This window comes from Sminthopsis crassicaudata, chromosome 2 (genome assembly GCF_048593235.1).
Source record: "Sminthopsis crassicaudata isolate SCR6 chromosome 2, ASM4859323v1, whole genome shotgun sequence".
Taxonomy (NCBI): Eukaryota; Metazoa; Chordata; class Mammalia; order Dasyuromorphia; family Dasyuridae; genus Sminthopsis; species Sminthopsis crassicaudata.
This window is the reverse complement of record NC_133618.1, coordinates 127,923,639-127,942,653: the sequence shown is the minus strand read 5'-3', so window position 1 is coordinate 127,942,653 and position 19,015 is coordinate 127,923,639. Positions and strand designations below refer to the sequence as shown.

Below are 19,015 nucleotides of genomic sequence, written 5' to 3'. Positions count from 1 at the left end.
TCAATGGACAGAAATAACTACACCCAGATAAGGAACACTGGGAATTGAATGTAATTTGTTAGCACTACTGTCTATCTACCCAGGTTACTTATACCTTTGGAATCTAATACTTAATGTGCAACAAGAAAATGGTATTTACACACACATATTGTATCTGTGTTATATTGTAACATATGTAAAATGTATGGGATGGCCTGTCATTGGTGGAAGGGAGTGGAGGCAGGGGATTATAATTTGGAAAAATGAATACAAGGGATAATATTATTAAAAAATTACTCATGCATATATTCTGTGGAAAAAAAATCTAAAAAAAAAATACAAATAGAAATAAGAACAATTAACAATATGACAATGATAACTATAGCAGATAGAGGAAGAGAATACATCACCAATTCAAGGGAACCACAAGAAACTCAAATGGATGGCAGCCCTGTTTCAGCCTCAATCAACTTGAATTGTGTAAAGATTTTCCCAGGCGAAGCGTCCTTCCCAAGGGTGAAGCTCAACTATGGTTTACAATGAGGATTTTTTATATTTTTTTAGACAAAGAAGGCTCCTGGCCAAAACTTATCTATATATTCATGTTGACTCATTCCATACCCTTGAAGCTTGACCTGTTTTCTTATCAATTGCATATGCACAGGGATGAAGCCACCCAACCCTAAGCATAAGCATGTCCAAGAATGGCTAGTTCCTGGTATTTATTGTCAAGGACATACAGAGTTTATGGAACGGCCAAGTTCCTATAATTTAGAAGCTCAGGCCTGTTAGATTTGAGTGAGTTTATAATTCTAATATGAAATCTTAATTTCTTATTCATTTGGCCTTAAGATCACGAAGATAATAAGAGGACTGAGCTAATGGGGTAAAATTAGAATAAATTGTTTTCATCTTCCAATACATATAACAATTACACATACATAGTATTACAAAAAAGAGTAATAATAATAGTATGGGTATGGCTAGATTATTAAAATGAGTGGTAGCGCTACCTAATCTAAATAAGAAATCATACCAATGATAATTAGTAGCTGATGTCACTAAATGAGAGGCCTCAATAAGTTGTCCTGCAGCTATATGAGTCTGAATTCGATGTTCATTTAATGGCTCTGATTAGACTCTAATAACTTCTTCATAACTAAAGATTTGTTTAGGATATCCATAAGAGGTTGTAGTGAAAGGGAGACATGGGGAAAAGGAAGAAGCTTGGGTATGCAGGTTGAATTTTTGATTACATCTGTATCAGGTGAGAAATAAACATCGTTTCCTTGCCAATGCAAGAAAGACATTAGACAAACAACCAGAGAAGGGGGCAGTAACAATATTTACAGAAATAAGATCAGTACGATTATTAGAAGCTATACATATGTGTTGTGAAGATACCTCATATATCAGGGAGAAATTATTCACAGGATACAATGTTAAATTACTCAAATTGGATGAATGTGAGAGAAGGCAGGGTTCCATCTGCCGAGTTATTATCCCACAAACAATCCCCCTATTAGTTTCAGTACAGTCAGACAAAGTGTGGGTTATATTATTCAGATCTATAGTTTACATATATATGAGATAAAGCAAAGTAATTATGTAAGACAAAAGGTATCACATGAAATTGACACATAACAGTCCATATCTTAACTTGATAATACACAATAGTTCCAGTACACCAAAGAGAAGTACATATACCATTTTCAGGTCGTTGTTTTTTCCATGTTTCTGGTAAATTAAATATATGATTCCACATTTGAGTATCTCCTTCTTGTAACAATCTCTGAGCATTTTCTTTTTGTATTAAGGTATACATATTTTGTAAAGAGCATTTGGTCCACTTAAATAGTTTACTGATATTTCCAGTAAAACCCAAACTAGTAATAATACTATCATTAAAAACTTTTAAGAATTGGCCTTGATAATTTAGGGTATTTTGTGAGGTAGGATCGTTGTGGGTAACCATTGTGCATTAACAGTTAAAGCTTGAGATATATCTTGTCCAGCACTGCGCAGTCTGCTGGACAAGGTCTCAAGATCTATAGAATTAACTATACCAAAACCAGTTCCAGCGCCACTAAGTAAGGTATCATACCAGGCTCTTTTTCTTCTGTTACATAAAAACACAGGTGGAAGAGTGACATTATTGGTACAAGTTTTTAGGAACTCTTATGATTGATGGAGGATGTTTTGTAGGAGGGGGAAGTGTCAGTAATAGATATTTTATCTAATAGTGAGGCTTCAATACCGCCATCAAGATTTTACATACATAGTTCATCAGTTGCTTTTCAATGCTTGTCTTAGCTTGTTCTCTGCATTCAGTTGGGAAGTCCACATGTCCTTTAATTATGGTATGTTGAGTCCACCCTCTTTCGTGTGTAGTACTGCTGTATCTGATGTCAAGAGGATCTGGAACAGTCCTTTCCAGCTCAGGATCAGCTTGTCTTCCTTCCATGTCGGAACCAAGACCCTGTCTCCAAGCTATAACTCATGCCCTGTTGAAATCCTAAGGGAGGAGTCTGAGCAATAAGCCTGTTTAGTTGTAAAATTTTCAAATGTTACAGTAAAGAAATAACATATTTCCTTAAAAACAAATCCTTGGTTTCAAATATTGGATCCAAGGAAGAATTTTGAATCCCTTTTGGATAAGAGTGACCATACAATAATTCGTAAGGTGACAATACCACATCTCTTTGGGGGTTTTGTTTTAATTCTTAATAAGGCAAGGGGAAGACACTTGGTACAGGGCAATTGTGTCTCCAATGCCAATTCAGTCAGTTGCTGTTTAATTTCTTTATCCATCCTTTCCACTTTACATGATGAGGGAGGATGCTATAGGGGTGTGTAAGTCCCATCATATTTCTAGAGCTTGGTCCACAGATTGGAGGATCTTAGCTGTGAAATAGGTGCCTTGGTCTGAATCTATCTGCTCCACCATCCCATACCCCGGAATGATATGTTCAAGGAGTACTTTTACAACTACTGAGGCTGTTGCCCAGGCAAGGGGAATGGCCTCTACCCATAAGGTCAGGTGGTCCACTACGACCAACAAGTATTTGAGACACCCCACTGACCGCAGCTCGGTAAAGTCCACCTGTATGCTTTGGAAAGGCCTGATACCAAGGGCCTTCCTCCTTTTAGACTTGTCATTGGGCGGCCCTTTTTATTCTCTGACAAACAGGACACCCGCTGACCAGTTGCCTGCTATTGTGTATAAGCCAGTGCCACAAACTTAGTCAGCACCATGTCACACAGGTCTCAGACACCCCAATGACTGCCCTGATGTAAATGTTGGAGTACATGTCTCATCAGGGAGGAGCCAGTGCCCTTCTTTATCCTCCTGAGCGCCAAGGCTTTAGATTTCCTGCTTCTCTTCTGGGGTAAGGGAAAGTGGAGGCATTAGAGGCAGAAATGCCAGAATTAGCACCATCATCTCCTCCGTACTTACAGATTCCTCTTCTCTAGGCTGCTTTGCCTCCTCATCTGCAAAGCAGTTTCTCCTTATCTCAAATGAATCTCCTCTTTGGTGCCCCTGTGCATGAATCACTGTAGCGTTCTTAGGTAACATAAGATTAGTCAAAATTTCAGTGACCAATGCCCTGTGTGCCAATCCCTTTCCTTTACTGTTTCCATTCTTTCCCTCAAATAATTTACAGGATCTAATTTATTTTTCCCTTCATTTATACAATGACTTAAGTATTTTACCTCATATTTCATAAATTTCAATTTGTCTTGAGAAATTCTCAGGCCCTGTGCTCTTAAATAATTTAACATGGTTGGGTAAATTATGGTATATGAATGTTATGGAATATTATTGTTCTGTAAGAAATGACCAACAGGAGGAATACAGAGAGGCTTGGAGAGACTTACATCAACTGATGCAGAGTGAAACAAGCAGAACTAGGGGATCATTATACACTTCAACAATGATACTGTATGAGGATGTATTCTGATGGAAGTGGATATCTTCAACATAGAGAAGAGCTAATCCTTTTTTTTTTTTTTATTATTATATATATATATATATATTTTATAATATTATCCCTTGTATTCATTTTTCCAAATTACTCCCCCTCCCTTATTCCCTCCCCCCGACGACAGGCAATACCATACATTTTACATGTGTTACAATATAGTCTAAGTACAATACATGTGTGTGAATATCATTTTCTTGTTGCACAATAAACATTAGAATCCGAAGGTACATGCAACCTGGGCAGACAGATATTAGTGCTAACAATTTACATTCCCCTCCCAGTGTTTCTTCTCTGGGTGTATCTACCTCTGTCCATCATTGATCAACTGGAAGTGAGTTGGATCTTCTTTATGTTGAAGATTTCCACTTCCATCAGAATACATCCTCATACAGTATCGTTGTTGAAGTATACAGTGATCTTCTGGTTCTGCTCATTTCACTCAGCATCAGTTGATTTAAGTCTCTCCAACCCTCTCTGTATTCCTCCTGCTGGTCATTTCTTACTGAGCAATAATATTCCATAACTTTCATATACCACAATTTACCCAACCATTCTCCAACTGATGGACATCCATTCATCTTCCAGTTTCTAGCTACAACAAAAAGAGCTGCCACAAACATTTTGGCACATATATGTCTCTTTCCGCTCTTTAGTATTTCTTTGGGATATAATCCCAGTAGTAGCGCTGCTGGGTCAAAGGGTATGCACAGTTTGATAACTTTTTGGGCATAATTCCAGATTGCTCTCCAGAATGGCTGGATTCTTTCACAACTCCACCAGCAATGTATTAGTGTCCCAATTTCCCCACATCCCCTCCAACATTTGTCATTATTTGTTCCTGTCATCTTAGCCAATCTGACAGGTGTGTAGTGGTATCTCAGAGTGGTCTTAATTTGCATTTCTCTGATCAGTAGTGATTTGGAACACTCTTTCATGTGAGTGGATATAGTTTCAATTTCTTCCTCTGAGAATTGTCTGTTCATATCCTTTGCCCATTTATCAATTGGAGAATGGTTTGGTTTCTTATAAATTATGGTCAGTTCTCTATATATTTTGGAAATGAGACCTTTGTCAGAACCTTTGTTTTTAAAAATATTTTCCCAATTTGTTACTTCCCTTCTAATCTTGTTTGCATTAGTATTATTTGTACAGAAACTTTTTAGTTTGATGTAATCAAAATCTTCTATTTTGTGATCAATAATGATCTCTAGTTCTCCTCTGGTCATAAATTCCTTCCTCCTCCACAAGTCTGAGAGGTAGATTATCCTCTGTTCCTCTAATCTATTTATTATCTCCCTCTTTATGCCTAAATCATGGACCCATTTTGATCTTATCTTGGTATATGGTGTTAAGTGTGGATCTATATCTAATTTCTGCCATACTAATTTCCAGTTTTCCCAACAGTTTTTTCCGAATAATGAATTTTTATCCCTAATGTTGGAATCTTTGGGTTTGTCAAAGATTAGATTGCTATAGATGTACCCTTTTTTGTCCTTTGTATCTAATCTGTTCCACTGATCTACCGGTCTATTTCTTAGCCAATACCAAATGGTTTTGGTGACTGCTGCTATATAATATAGCTTTAGATCAGGTACACTTAGACCACCTTCCTCTGAGTTTTTTTTCATTAGTTCCCTTGCAATTCTTGACCTTTTATTCTTCCATATGAATTTTGTTGTTATTTTTTCTAGGTCATTAAAATAGTTTCTTGGGAGTCTGATTGGTATAGCACTAAATAAATAGATTAGTTTGGGGAGTATTGTCATCTTTATTATATTCGCTCGGCCTATCCAAGAGCACTGAATGTCTTTCCAATTATTTAAATCTGATTTTATTTTTGTGGCAAGTGTTTTGTAATTTTTCTCATATAATTCCTGACTTTTCTTTGGTAGATGGATTCCCAAATATTTTATACTATCAACATTTGTTTGGAATGGAATTTCTCTTTGTATCTCTTGCTGTTGCATTTTGTTAGTGATATATAAAAATGCCGAGGATTTATGTGGATTTATTTTGTATCCTGCCACTTTGCTGAAATTTTGAATTATTTCTAGTAGCTTTTTAGCAGAGTCTTTGGGGTTCTCTAAGTATACCATCATGTCATCTGCAAAAAGTGATAGTTTAATTTCCTCATTTCCTACTCTAATTCCTTGAATCTCTTTCTCGGCTCTTATTGCCGAGGCTAGCGTTTCTAGTACTATATTGAATAGTAATGGTGATAGTGGGCAACCTTGTTTCACTCCTGATCTTACTGGGAAAGGTTGCAGTTTATTTCTATTGCATATTATGCTTACTGACGGTCTTAAATATATACTCCTGATTATTCTAAGGAATAATCCATTTATTCCTATACTCTCAAGAGTTTTTAGTAGGAATGGATGTTGGATTTTGTCAAATGCTTTTTCTGCATCTATTGAGATGATCATATGGTTCTTATTAATTTGATTATTAATATGGTCAATTATATTAATAGTTTTCCTAATATTAAACCAGCCCTGCATTTCTGGAATAAATCCTACTTGATCATAGTGTATTATCTTGGAGATGATTTTCTGAAGTCTTTTTGCTAATATCTTATTTAAGATTTTAGCATCAATATTCATTAAGGAGATTGGTCTATAATTTTCTTTCTCAGTTTTCGATCTACCAGGTTTAGGTATCAGTACCATGTCTGTGTCATAAAAGGAATTTGGTAGGACTCCTTCATCCCCTATTTTTTCAAATAATTTATATAACATTGGGGCTAATTGTTCTTTAAATGTTTGGTAGAATTCACATGTGAATCCATCTGGCCCTGGGGATTTTTTCCTGGGGAGTTGATTAATAGCTTGTTCTATTTCTTTTTCTGAAATGGGACTATTTAAGCAATTTATCTCCTCCTCTGTTAATCTAGGGAGCCTATATTTTTGGAGGAAGTCATCCATTTCACTTAAGTTATCAAATTTATTGGCATAAAGTTGGGCAAAGTAACTCCTTATTATTTCTCTAATTTCCTCTTCATTGGTGGAAAGATCCCCCTTTTCATTTGTAAGACTATCAATTTGATTTTCCTCTTTCTTTTTTTTGATCAAATTTACCAAAGGTTTATCTATTTTATTGGCTTTTTCATAAAACCAACTCTTGGTTTTATTTATTAATTCAATAGTTTTTTTACTTTCAATTTTATTGATTTCTCCTTTTAATTTTTGTATTTCGAGTTTAATTTTTGGTTGGGGGTTTATAATTTGGTCTTTTTCTAGCCTTTTAAGTTGTAAGCCCAATTCGTTAATCTTCTCTTTCTCAATTTTCTTCAAATAAGCCTCTAAAGATATAAAATTTCCCCTTATTACCGCTTTAGCTGCATCCCAAAGATTTTGATATGATGTCTCATCATTATCATTATCTTGGGTGAAATTGTTAATTGTTTCTATAATTTGCTCTTTCACCCAGTCATTCTTTAAGATGAGATTATTCAGTTTCCAATTACTTTTTGGTCTATTTACCCCTAACTTTTTACTGAATGTAGCTTTTATTGCATTGTGATCTGAGAAGAAGGCATTTATTATTTCTGCCTTCCTACATTTAATTTTGAGATCTTTATGTCCTAGTATATGGTCAATTTTTGTATAGGATCCATGAACTGCTGAGAAGAAAGTATATTCCTTTCTATTGCCATTCAGTTTTCTCCAAAGGTCTATCATACCTAGTTTTTCTAATGTTCTATTTACTTTTTTAATTTCTTTCTTGTTTGTTTTGTGGTTTGATTTGTCTAAATCTGAGAGTGCAAGGTTGAGATCTCCCACTATTATAGTTTTACTGTCTATTTCTTCTTGCATTTCTCTTAACTTTTCCTTTAGAAAGTTAGATGCTATACCACTTGGTGCATATATGTTTAGTATTGATATGGCTTCATTATTTATGCTACCTTTCAGCAGGATATAGTTTCCTTCCTTATCTTTTTTAACGAGATCTACTTCTGCTTTTGCTTGATCTGAGATAAGGATAGCTACCCCTGCTTTTTTGGCTTTACCTGAAGCATAATAGGCTCTGTTCCAACCTTTTACCTTTACTCTGTATGTATCTCCCTGCTTTAAGTGTGTTTCCTGTAGGCAACATATTGTAGGGTTCTGCTTTTTGATCCAATCTACTATCCGTCTCCGTTTGATGGGATCGTTCATCCCATTTACATTTACAGTTAAAATTACTAATTCTGTATTTCCTGCCATCGTATTATCCTCAGATTATGCTTTTTTCCCTTGACCCCCCTGATCCCCCTCCCCGATATTTAATTTACAGACCCCCCTTGTGACGCGCAACCCTCCCTCTTTTTTTTTTTTTTTTTTTAGGATCCCTCCCCCCTCCCTCCAAGTCCCTTCACTTATTCCCCTTTTCCTTTTCCCTTTTCCTCTCCCCCCTTTTAATGAGGTGAGAGAAAATTCTCTGAAAAACAAATATGTTAATTATTTACTCTTTGAGCCTCTTCTGATGAGAGTAAGATTCACACAATGATTCTCCCCCTCACTAAGTTCCCTCAGATATGGTGTATTTTCTATGTCTCTTCCTGGGATGTAGTTTCCCTCTTTTTATCACTTCTTCCCCTTTTTCTGAACCGACCTCCTTCCCTTTACTACACCCCCCTTTTTTTCTTTTATATCAGTAAAATCAAATTATCCTTGAGTATTTTTTATATACCCACAACAGAGTTACAGTTCTCCAGGGTTCTGTGTACCTTTTTCTGTTTCTCTTCAGTCTTGTGGATGTAGATCAAATTTTTTGTTTAAGTCTGGTTTTTTTCTTAGAAACATATAGAATTCCTCTGTTTCATTGAATGACCATCTTCTTCCGTGGAAAAAGATGCTAAACTTAGCTGGGTAGTTCATTCTTGGTTGCAGTCCTTGATCTTTTGCCTTACGGAATATCAGGTTCCAGGCCCTTCTATCTTTTAATGTGGAGGCAGCCAGATCTTGGGTGACCCTTATTGTGGCACCTTGGTATTTAAATTGTTTTTTTCTAGCTGCTTGCAGGATTTTCTCCTTTGTGTGGTAATTCTGCAGCTTAGCCACAATATTCCGTGGTGTTCTTTTTTTAGGGTCTATTTCAGAAGGAGTTCGATGAATTCTTTCCACATCTACTTTCCCTTCTGTTTCTATTATCTCTGGACAGTTCTCTTTGATAATTTCCTGTAAAATAGAATCTAGGCTCTTTTTTTGGTCATAGTTTTCTGGAAGTCCAATAATCCGCAGATTATCTCTCCTAGATCTATTTTCCAGGTCTATAGATTTTCCCAGTAAGTATTTGACGTTGTTCTCCAGCTTCTCATTTTTTTTGTTTTGTTTGACTGATTCTTGGGTTCTCTGTGAATCATTCATTTCTATTTGTTCCATCCTGACTTTTAAGGAGTTATTTTCTTCTTTCACAGTTTTTAGTTCTTTTTGTAAATGTCCAATTTCGTTTTTAAATGAATTATTTTGCTCTATTGAATTTTTTTCCATTTCCCTAATTTTTTTTTTTGAGAATTATTTTCTTTTTTCCAATTCAGAAATTCTATTTTCTTGAGACTTTTTTATCTTTTCCAATTCAGAAATCCTACTTTCCTGTGTTTTTTTAACCTTTTCTAATTCACTAATTTTGTTTCCCTGCATCTCCTGTGAATTCTTTATTTTTTCCAACTCCAATTTCAGGACGTTGTTATTCTCTATCATAACTTCCCTTTCCTTGCCCCATTTTTCTTCGATCTCCCTCAATTTCTTAAGAGCTTCTTCTAGGAGAGAGTTATGTGATGGGGGGCAGGAATCGTTCCCCTTTAGGTTGTTATCTTCTGAATCTTTGCTGTTAACTTCCTCGGGGTTGGATACCCGCTCTTTCTCTGTATAGAAGGAATCTATAGTTTTTCTAGCTTTTTTGCTCATACTTAAAAAAATGTTTTGGGGTCTGTCCCTGGGGTAGGAAATTATTTACTTCTTTACCAGCTTCCTCCCAGACCGGATGGATGCAGCGGCCCCTGCGCCCGCGCTAAGAGAGAGCTCTGGGAGAGAGTTCCCCACCCCCTCCCTGGGAGTGTCTCAGAGGTGATTAGCACTACTGTGCTTCGAGGGCGTAGAATAGTGAAGACAGCAAGAAGCCCAGGCTATGTGTCCGGGTGGGGAGTGGATGTTTGCAGCAGGTGACGTGAGAAGCCCCTGTGCTCAAACTGGAAGTGTCTGCCAGAAACCGCGGTCCCTAGTTCAAAGGTTCCGCTTCTCTGGGACTTCCTGGAGCTGAGTTCCACTCCCTCCAGCTAAGCTAGGCCGTGTGTGTTGCCTTGGGCCGTATCCACCCACTTGTCAGTCTCTTAACTATTCTCAGGAGGTAGCTGAGGCCACACCCCCTGGTGCCGTCTGCCGAGTCACCCCCAGGGTGGGGGGGGGGGGAAATCTAATCTGAGTTTTAAAATATTTTGGCTTTCTCTTCTGAACTGCTAAATAATTAGCAGAGAAGAGCTAACAGCCTGTGCCAGATTCCTTTACCTCAGTGGCTTCTCTGATCCCAGAGCCCCTCCCAGCGCAATGGGCGCAGTGTGCCCCTACCCCACCGTCTGTGCTGGTCTTTCTTATTCCTCCCCTGAGAACTGACCTTTCCTGTTGAAACTCCAGATTCTCTTCAGCTGGTAAGTCGTGCTTCCAGTCCTTGTGGTATCTATCAGTCCTGAGCTAATTTTGAGATTTAATTTATCTAATTTTTTGTGAGGGAGTGAGGACGTTCACTGAGTCGTGTGTTTCTTCTCCGCCATCCAGAAGAGCTAATCCAATTCCAATTGATCAATGATGGACAGAAAAGGAACACTGGGAAATGAGTGTAAGCTGTGAGCATTGTTTTTTTGTTTGTTTGTTTGTTTGTTCTTTGTTTTATTTTGTTTTGTTTCTCTTCCCAGATTATTTTTACCTTCCGAATATAATCCTTCCTTTGCAACAGCAACAACAACAAAATTTGGTTCTGCACATATATATTATACCTAGGATATACTATAAGATATTTAATATGTATGGGAATTCCTGCCATCTAGGGGAGGGGGTGGAGGGAAAGGGGAAAAACTCGGAACAGAATGGAGTACAAGGGATAATGTTGTAAAAAAAAATTACCTATGCATATGTACTGTCAAAGAAAATGTTATAATTATAAAAATTAATAAAAGAGAAAAAAAAACAATGAGAGAAAAAAAAAGAAAAAAGAAAAAAATAATGCAAATTTCTCTGGTGAGGAAGAAAAACAATTTTGTTATCACAATGTTGTTGCTCCTCCTCTATTTTGAAGAGGATCAATGACATCACAAAGGTGATGTTTTTACTTGCAGTTAAATAAAGCAGAACTGAACACACACAAAAAAAAATAATAATTTAACAAACTGATAGTAACTTGGACAAGGTCACTCTTTTTTTTTCTGTCACAAGAAGATCATCTACATTTTGTAAGACTTTTAACAATAAGAAATGTATCCCAGAATGTTCACACAATTCTTATATGCCCAGATGTTCTGTAAATTGAATATCATACCAATCATTTTGCTTTTTTTTTTTAATACCCAATACACAGAAAAATCACAAACTACATATTGTCCATAACAAAAACATTGTTAAAAGGGCAAAGGCAAAAACTATTATCCTTGGAGTCCCTCTAAATAATTGACATCAATATAGCTAATTAAAACTTTCTATTTTCACATAAAAGAATCTGAAAAGTTTTATAAAACATCAAACTTTTTTTTAAATTACCCTTTGAGACTATATATCACATATCTGATCATATTCTTTAAACACAAAAACCATTATGTATTTTAGAAACAAATGTTCACTCAATTAACATCTTGTATGAGTAACCAGACCCTTTAAATCAGTTTGCTTTCTTCAGCCAAAAATGGCTGCAGCTTTCCACTGCTGCTCTCCTCTTACAAAAATACATCCCGTCTCACAGTCATCTCTCCATGACTACCCTTTCCAACCAGTTCCTTCTTTTCCCCACTGATTTCTTCTTGAAATCATTTGCTCCCACTAATCAATCCTTCTTAAATCACCTTCATTCTCCTGTCCTCTCTGTCTCTCTCCTCCCAATGCTTACTTACTTAAACCTTCTTTGACATACTTTAAACACTTCCAAACCAATAACTCTTCTGACTAGATGCTTCATTTAAACTATTAATTGCTTTTGTAAACCAATCTCTCTTGTCCCTTTTCTTTAATCACCTTTTTTCTTTAAACTTTAAACTTTCAGATTCATAACCCATAATAATAACAAATTACCCAATGTTTCAGAAGCAAACCAAATAGTTTTTTTTTCTTTCTTCTGCCTGAGTGCTTCAAGGCCACTAGTAAGAAACTTCCCTGGTGGCATTAAGCAGATAAGATTGTATTGCCCTTACTCCTCTTTAGCAGACTTTGAAAATCTGCTTTTCAGAGAAAACTAGCTTTCCTAAAATTTTGTAAGATATCTTGTAAAACTTTACAAAATATTTTAAGATGTTGAGGAAGAAATGGAAAATATTGGGTCATAAATCAAGAAAGATATAATAATATAAGAAAAAAGTAAAGCATATTAATTCAGAGATCTTAAAATTCAAAATTAAAATGAAATTTAGATATTTTATTTACTTCTTAGACCCTTTTATGGAAGAGGAAATTAAGTATTAGAGAACTGATAAAAGAGAAAAGCAAATATCAGGGCTAGGGCTCAAGATCAGATCTTCTTATCTCAAAACTAATGCTTAATTCTTGGGAATTAACTCCTTGTCCTGTATACCAAGCCCAAGGTGGTTTCTCAGCTCCTTCTTTGCTCCTGACTTAACTTATTTCTGACAGTTCTTATTCCTGATAATGGCTTTAAATTTTAGTTACTTGCTTTGTAATTTGATTAGTAAAACTGCTATAAATGCAGGCTTCCTAAAATGAGTTTTCCATAGCTACCAGGAATAATAATCTGGAACTTTCTGACAAACATCTTTCTTTAGATCACTCAGTTTGGCCATTTCACAGTATATCTTACTGTAGACACTTACTTGAGTGTCCATAAATGTAATATCATTAATCTATCTTCTTTTTTTTTTTTTTTTTTTTTTTTTTTTTTTTTTTTTTTTTTTTTTTTTTTTTTTTTTTTTTTTTTTTAGCTTGGTCTACTGTTTATTGGTAGATTTTTTTTTTTTTTTTTTTTTTTTTTTTAAATTTTTTTTTATTATATATATATATATATTTTATAATATTATCCCTTGTATTCATTTTTCCAAATTACCCCCCCTCCCTTATTCCCTCCCCCCGACGACAGGCAATACCATACATTTTACATGTGTTACAATATAGTCTAAGTAAAATACATGTGTGTGAATATCATTTTCTTGTTGCACAATAAACATTAGAATCCGAAGGTATATGCAACCTGGGCAGACAGATATTAGTGCTAACAATTTACATTCCCCTCCCAGTGTTTCTTCTCTGGGTGTATCTACCTCTGTCCATCATTGATCAACTGGAAGTGAGTTGGCTCTTCTTTATGTTGAAGATTTCCACTTCCATCAGAATACATCCTCATACAGTATCGTTGTTGAAGTATACAGTGATCTTCTGGTTCTGCTCATTTCACTCAGCATCAGTTGATTTAAGTCTCTCCAACCCTCTCTGTATTCCTCCTGCTGGTCATTTCTTACTGAGCAATAATATTCCATAACTTTCATATACCACAATTTACCCAACCATTCTCCAACTGATGGACATCCATTCATCCTCCAGTTTCTAGCTACAACAAAAAGAGCTGCCACAAACATTTTGGCACATATATGTCTCTTTCCGCTCTTTAGTATTTCTTTGGGATATAATCCCAGTAGTAGCGCTGCTGGGTCAAAGGGTATGCACAGTTTGATAACTTTTTGGGCATAATTCCAGATTGCTCTCCAGAATGGCTGGATTCTTTCACAACTCCACCAGCAATGCATTAGTGTCCCAATTTCCCCACATCCCCTCCAACATTTGTCATTATTTGTTCCTGTCATCTTAGCCAATCTGACAGGTGTGTAGTGGTATCTCAGAGTGGTCTTAATTTGCATTTCTCTGATCAGTAGTGATTTGGAACACTCTTTCATGTGAGTGGATATAGTTTCAATTTCTTCCTCTGAGAATTGTCTGTTCATATCCTTTGACCATTTATCAATTGGAGAATGGTTTGGTTTCTTATAAATTATGGTCAGTTCTCTATATATTTTGGAAATGAGACCTTTGTCAGAACCTTTGTTTTTAAAAATATTTTCCCAATTTGTTACTTCCCTTCTAATCTTGTTTGCATTAGTATTATTTGTACAGAAACTTTTTAGTTTGATGTAATCAAAATCTTCTATTTTGTGATCAATAATGATCTCTAGTTCTCCTCTGGTCATAAATTCCTTCCTCCTCCACAAGTCTGAGAGGTAGATTATCCTCTGTTCCTCTAATCTATTTATTATCTCCCTCTTTATGCCTAAATCATGGACCCATTTTGATCTTATCTTGGTATATGGTGTTAAGTGTGGATCCATATCTAATTTCTGCCATACTAATTTCCAGTTTTCCCAACAGTTTTTTCCGAATAATGAATTTTTATCCCTAATGTTGGAATCTTTGGGTTTGTCAAAGATTAGATTGCTATAGATGTACCCTTTTTTGTCCTTTGTATCTAATCTGTTCCACTGATCTACCGGTCTATTTCGTAGCCAATACCAAATGGTTTTGGTGACTGCTGCTATATAATATAGCTTTAGATCAGGTACACTTAGACCACCTTCCTCTGAGTTTTTTTTCATTAGTTCCTTTGCAATTCTTGACCTTTTATTCTTCCATATGAATTTTGTTGTTATTTTTTCTAGGTCATTAAAATAGTTTCTTGGGAGTCTGATTGGTATAGCACTAAATAAATAGATTAGTTTGGGGAGTATTGTCATCTTTATTATATTCGCTCGGCCTATCCAAGAGCACTGAATGTCTTTCCAATTATTTAAATCTGATTTTATTTTTGTGGCAAGTGTTTTGTAATTTTTCTCATATAATTCCTGACTTTTCTTTGGTAGATGGATTCCCAAATATTTTATACTATCAACATTTGTTTGGAATGGAATTTCTCTTTGTATCTCTTGCTGTTGCATTTTGTTAGTGATATATAAAAATGCCGAGGATTTATGTGGATTTATTTTGTATCCTGCCACTTTGCTGAAATTTTGAATTATTTCTAGTAGCTTTTTAGCAGAGTCTTTGGGGTTCTCTAAGTATACCATCATGTCATCTGCAAAAAGTGATAGTTTAATTTCCTCATTTCCTACTCTAATTCCTTGAATCTCTTTCTCGGCTCTTATTGCCGAGGCTAGCGTTTCTAGTACTATATTGAATAGTAATGGTGATAGTGGGCAGCCTTGTTTCACTCCTGATCTTACTGGGAAAGGTTGCAGTTTATTTCTATTGCATATTATGCTTACTGACGGTCTTAAATATATACTCCTGATTATTCTAAGGAATAATCCGTTTATTCCTATACTCTCAAGAGTTTTTAGTAGGAATGGATGTTGGATTTTGTCAAATGCTTTTTCTGCATCTATTGAGATGATCATATGGTTCTTATTAATTTGATTATTAATATGGTCAATTATATTAATAGTTTTCCTAATATTAAACCAGCCCTGCATTCCTGGAATAAATCCTACTTGATCATAGTGTATTATCTTGGAGATGATTTTCTGAAGTCTTTTTGCTAATATCTTATTTAAGATTTTAGCATCAATATTCATTAAGGAGATTGGTCTATAATTTTCTTTCTCAGTTTTCGATCTACCAGGTTTAGGTATCAGTACCATGTCTGTGTCATAAAAGGAATTTGGTAGGACTCCTTCATCCCCTATTTTTTCAAATAATTTATATAACATTGGGGCTAATTGTTCTTTAAATGTTTGGTAGAATTCACATGTGAATCCATCTGGCCCTGGGGATTTTTTCCTGGGGAGTTGATTAATAGCTTGTTCTATTTCTTTTTCTGAAATGGGACTATTTAAGCAATTTATCTCCTCCTCTGTTAATCTAGGGAGCCTATATTTTTGGAGGAAGTCATCCATTTCACTTAAGTTATCAAATTTATTGGCATAAAGTTGGGCAAAGTAACTCCTTATTATTTCTCTAATTTCCTCTTCATTGGTGGAAAGATCCCCCTTTTCATTTGTAAGACTATCAATTTGATTTTCCTCTTTCTTTTTTTTGATCAAATTTACCAAAGGTTTATCTATTTTATTGGCTTTTTCATAAAACCAACTCTTGGTTTTATTTATTAATTCAATAGTTTTTTTACTTTCAATTTTATTGATTTCTCCTTTTAATTTTTGTATTTCGAGTTTAATTTTTGGTTGGGGGTTTATAATTTGGTCTTTTTCTAGCCTTTTAAGTTGTAAGCCCAATTCGTTAATCTTCTCTTTCTCAATTTTCTTCAAATAAGCCTCTAAAGATATAAAATTTCCCCTTATTACCGCTTTAGCTGCATCCCAAAGATTTTGATATGATGTCTCATCATTATCATTATCTTGGGTGAAATTGTTAATTGTTTCTATAATTTGCTCTTTCACCCAGTCATTCTTTAAGATGAGATTATTCAGTTTCCAATTACTTTTTGGTCTATTTACCCCTAACTTTTTACTGAATGTAGCTTTTATTGCATTGTGATCTGAGAAGAAGGCATTTATTATTTCTGCCTTCCTACATTTAATTTTGAGATCTTTATGTCCTAGTATATGGTCAATTTTTGTATAGGATCCATGAACTGCTGAGAAGAAAGTATATTCCTTCCTATTGCCATTCAGTTTTCTCCAAAGGTCTATCATACCTAGTTTTTCTAATATTCTATTTACTTTTTTAATTTCTTTCTTGTTTGTTTTGTGGTTTGATTTGTCTAAATCTGAGAGTGCAAGGTTGAGATCTCCCACTATTATAGTTTTACTGTCTATTTCTTCTTGCAGTTCTCTTAACTTTTCCTTTAGAAAGTTAGATGCTATACCACTTGGTGCATATATGTTTAGTATTGATATGGCTTCATTATTTATGCTACCTTTCAGCAGGATATAGTTTCCTTCCTTATCTTTTTTAACGAGATCTACTTCTGCTTTTGCTTGATCTGAGATAAGGATAGCTACCCCTGCTTTTTTGGCTTTACCTGAAGCATAATAGGCTCTGTTCCAACCTTTTACCTTTACTCTGTATGTATCTCCCTGCTTTAAGTGTGTTTCCTGTAGGCAACATATTGTAGGGTTCTGCTTTTTGATCCAATCTACTATCCGTCTCCGTTTGATGGGATCGTTCATCCCATTTACATTTACAGTTAAAATTACTAATTCTGTATTTCCTGCCATCTTATTATCCCCAGATTATGCTTTTTTCCCTTGACCCCCCTGATCCCCCTCCCCGATATTTAATTTACAGACCCCCCTTGTGACGCGCAACCCTCCCTCTTTTTTTTTTTTTTTAGGATCCCTCCCCCCTCCCTCCAAGTCCCTTCACTTATTCCCCTTTTCCTTTTCCCTTTTCCTCTCCCCCCTTTTAATGAGGTGAGAGAAAATTCTCTGAAAAACAAATATGTTAATTATTTACTCTTTGAGCCTCTTCTGATGAGAGTAAGATTCACACAATGATTCTCCCCCTCACTAAGTTCCCTCAGATATGGTGTATTTTCTATGTCTCTTCCTGGGATGTAGTTTCCCTCTTTTTATCACTCCTTCCCCTTTTTCTGAACCGACCTCCTTCCCTTTACTACACCCCCCTTTTTTTCTTTTATATCAGTAAAATCAAATTATCCTTGAGTATTTTTTATATACCCACAACAGAGTTACAGTTCTCAAGGGTTCTGTGTACCTTTTTCTGTTTCTCTTCAGTCTTGTGGATGTAGATCAAATTTTTTGTTTAAGTCTGGTTTTTTTCTTAGAAACATATAGAATTCCTCTGTTTCATTGAATGACCATCTTCTTCCGTGGAAAAAGATGCTAAACTTAGCTGGGTAGTTCATTCTTGGTTGCAGTCCTTGATCTTTTGCCTTACGGAATATCAGGTTCCAGGCCCTTCTATCTTTTAATGTGGAGGCAGCCAGATCTTGGGTGACCCTTATTGTGGCACCTTGGTATTTAAATTGTTTTTTTCTAGCTGCTTGCAGGATTTTCTCCTTTGTGTGGTAATTCTGCAGCTTAGCCACAATATTCCGTGGTGTTCTTTTTTTAGGGTCTATTTCAGAAGGAGTTCGATGAATTCTTTCCACATCTACTTTCCCTTCTGTTTCTATTATCTCTGGACAGTTCTCTTTGATAATTTCCTGTAAAATAGAATCTAGGCTCTTTTTTTGGTCATAGTTTTCTGGAAGTCCAATAATCCGCAGATTATCTCTCCTAGATCTATTTTCCAGGTCTATAGATTTTCCCAGTAAGTATTTGACGTTGTTCTCCAGCTTCTCATTTTTTTTGATTTGTTTGACTGATTCTTGGGTTCTCTGTGAATCATTCATTTCTATTTGTTCCATCCTGACTTTTAAGGAGTTATTTTCTTCTTTCACAGTTTTTAGTTCTTTTTGTAAATGCCCAATTTCGTTTTTAAATGAATTATTTTGCTCTATTGAATTTTTTTCCATTTCCCTAATTTTTTTTTTTTGAGAATTATTTTCTTTTTCCAATTCAGAAATTCTATTTTCTTGAGACTTTTTTATCTTTTCCAATTCAGAAATCCTACTTTCCTGTGTTTTTTTAACCTTTTCTAATTCACTAATTTTGTTTCCCTGCATCTCCTGTGAATTCTTTATTTTTTCCAACTCCAATTTCAGGACGTTGTTATTTTCTATCATAACTTCCCTTTCCTTGCCCCATTTTTCTTCAATCTCCCTCAATTTCTTAAGAGCTTCTTCTAGGAGAGAGTTATGTGATGGGGGGCAGGAATCGTTCCCCTTTAGGTTGTTATCTTCTGAATCTTTGCTGTTAACTTCCTCGGGGTTGGATACCCGCTCTTTCTCTGTATAGAAGGAATCTATAGTTTTTCTAGCTTTTTTGCTCATACTTAAAAAGTGTTTTGGGGTCT

The 19,015-nt window shown here is 35.4% G+C and overlaps 1 long non-coding RNA gene across 1 annotated transcript in view; it reads right to left on the bottom strand.

Moving 5' to 3' along the window:
- Positions 1-1,778: 1,778 nt before the first annotated feature.
- Positions 1,779-19,015, bottom strand: part of LOC141553269 (uncharacterized) — a 231,048-nt gene continuing 213,811 nt past the window's right edge. Inside the window, exon 3 of the long non-coding RNA XR_012485360.1 lies at positions 1,779-3,544. This is a non-coding gene — a long non-coding RNA (uncharacterized LOC141553269). The remainder of the gene's footprint in view (positions 3,545-19,015) is intronic.